General features: G+C 45.1%; 1 protein-coding gene across 1 annotated transcript in view; it reads right to left on the bottom strand.

Moving 5' to 3' along the window:
* The window catches only part of LOC105886347 (sialic acid-binding Ig-like lectin 5), a 16,969-nt gene that overhangs the window by 9,981 nt on the left and 4,143 nt on the right, over nt 1-2,845 (bottom strand). The gene's annotated exons all lie outside the window — the stretch shown is intronic.

Consider the following 2,845-nt stretch of genomic DNA (forward strand, 5'->3'; position numbering starts at 1 on the left):
AAAAAAAAAAAAAAAAAAGAACTTCTGTTCACCAAATCACCTTAAGAAGAATGAGGTCTTACCTTACTTGTGGGAAGGAGGTATTTACAATACATATAACCAGAAAAAAATCAGTATGAGAACATATGAAGCCCTCCAACAAATTCAGTAAGAAAGAAAAAGTCAAACATCCAATAGGAAAATGGACGCCAGATGTGACCAGGCATCTTATCACAAAGGTGTGTGTATGCCAGTGAAATCACAGAGAGACTTGTCATCTTCATTGGTAACCAAGGAAATGCAAATCAATACCATACTGAGATAGTGAAGTGATCAGAAAATCAAGAAAGCCAAGCGTTGGAGACATTATACAGTGACAGAATCTCATATGCATAGATAAGAGTGTAAATGGATAGCTCCCTTGAAAGGACATTTTTTAATGATCTTATAAACATGCACATTCACATGCCCTGTGACCCAGCAATTAAATTTCTAGGTAATGCTAAAGAAAAGCTCTGTTATGTCAATATAATGAGACACGAAGAAGAATGTTCATGATGGCAACATCTGGAAATAACTCAAATGTCCATCAATATGAGCCTACAAAATAGACATAATCATAGAGCAAAACATTATCCAGTGGGGAAAATGAATAAACTGCAGCTCTGTACAACAGTATAGATGAATCTTCATAATGCAAGGTTGAGTGTATGAAGAAAGTCCAAGAAGACTGCACAGAGGGTGATAATCTTTGTGGACTCAGTAGCAATTAACATTACGTGGTATTGGGCAGCACCTGTGGCTCAGCGAGTAGGAGGCCGGCCCCATATACTGAGGGTAGCGGGTTAGAACCTGGCCCTGGCCAAACTGCAAGAAAAAAGTAGCTGGGCGTTGTGGTGGGCGCTGTAGTCCCAGCTATGTGGGAGGTTGAGGCAAGAGAATTTCCTAAGCCCAAGAGCTGGAGGTTGCTGCGAGCTGTGACGTTACAGCACTCTACTGAGGGCGACAAAGTCAGACTCTGTCTCTAAGAAAAAAAAAAAAAAGACTACGTGGTGTCTCTTTCCAGTAAACATATGCGTGACAACACTAGGAAGAGATAGGGGAGGGGTTAGAGAGCAACACAGGTGATGTAAGTTGTCGTCAGTGTTTTGCTCTTAGGTGAGATGGTGGGGTCACAGTTATTCATCATATTATGAATAAAAATGAGTAAGTAAAAGTGAATAAGCCTTGTTCTAGTGACAACAGCTTGGTCATCAACCAAGCATTCTGGAACAACTCCACTCAGGGCATCATGGGCCAGATTTTATAAAAGGGGGAGGGGCATGCTGGAAGGAACAGAGTGAGGGAAAGTAAAAGACCCAGTCCCTGTTCTCAAGAACTTCACAAGCGGGATAAGGGGGTAGAGGCATGAAAACGTGGCTATGATGTGTGAGAAGCCCCTCAGGACAGGGTGGCATGTGGACAAAAAGGGATTGATGTCAATGGGAGGGAAATGACAAGATTTTCCCAGAGTAGGAGAAACTGAGGTTAGAGCTGGAAGGATCAGACAGGGTGGTCTGGTGGAAATGGGGGAAGGAGGGGCCCTTCAGGTGGAAGGGAAAGTACATGCAAAGCCTCAGAGTTGTAAGAGGTTAGATCTGCACAGACAGTAAGAAGTCCCCTGTGGCCAGACCACAAGACTGGCTCAGAGGGCAGGAAACAGGCTGATATGGCCATCAAGTGAGGGACCAAGGAGCAAGGATTCGATTCTTTAAGCGATGAGCGCAAAAAACACTGAAACTCCAGGTGGGCTAGAAAGTAATATTTAGGGGAGATGGTTCTAGAATCCCTGAAGTTTGAGGGATGGAGGCAAGGAGGTGAGGCAAGGAGGCTAAGAGATGGAGGCAAGGAGGTGAGGTGGGCTCAGTGGTCAGTAGAGGTGGGGCAGGGGAATGGGAATGGGCAGAGGACCCCTCAGCTTTATGCAGAAAGAAGGTTGGACAGGACACAGTGATTTATTGGCTCTGAGAAGTGAAGGGGGAGAACAGGAGAGAAGACAAGTCCTAGGGGTCTGCCCGGGTGACCCGGGAGGAGAGGATTTAGGGAAATGCTGAGAACCTCAGTCTGCACTTGTTGAGTGGACATCTTTAGGGTCCCCACCCCTGTGCATGAGAAGATGCCCAATTCACTCACCCAGGCAACTGTACCCATAACAGGGTCTTCATCATCCCTTTGCTCTGGTTTCCCAGCTGCTTGCTTCCTTTGGGCCTTCACGCTAAGGGAAGAAAACCAGCACAAGGCAGCTGGGATGGCTCAGGCACCTATGAGCAGGCTGCCTGGACCCCTGTTAAGACGTGAAAATGATGACTGGAGTGTCCAGGCCCTGGAATTAGACTCAGAGACCTTCCTGATATGCAAGTGGGGACTTTATCCTCCCAGATGACCAGGGATTTGGTCAAGGAGGCCAAGGACTGAATTTTCCCCATTAAAGAATCCCTGTTACACACAAAAACTTATACATGAATGATTATAACAGTGCTATTCATAATAGCCAAAAGGTAGAAACAACCCAAATATCCATTAACAGATGAATGAACAAATCAAATGTACTCCATCCACAGAATGGAATATTATTCAGAAACAAAAAGGAATAAAGTTCTTTTATTTTTTCCTGAAATGAGGGGTCCCCCTCTTTCATAGGCTGGAGAGCAGGGGCACAATTGTAGCTCACTGCAGCCTCACCTGGGCTCAAGAGGTCCTCCTGCCTCAGCCTCCCAAGCATCAGGAATGAAGCAATGGGACATGCTACAACATGAATGAACCTTAAATGTGACGATAAGTGAAAGACACCAGCCACAAAGGACATATCATATTTCTCCATTTACAT

This window comes from Otolemur garnettii, unplaced genomic scaffold (genome assembly GCF_000181295.1).
Source record: "Otolemur garnettii isolate 467f Iridium unplaced genomic scaffold, OtoGar3 scaffold00288, whole genome shotgun sequence".
NCBI classification, from domain to species: domain Eukaryota; kingdom Metazoa; phylum Chordata; class Mammalia; order Primates; family Galagidae; genus Otolemur; species Otolemur garnettii.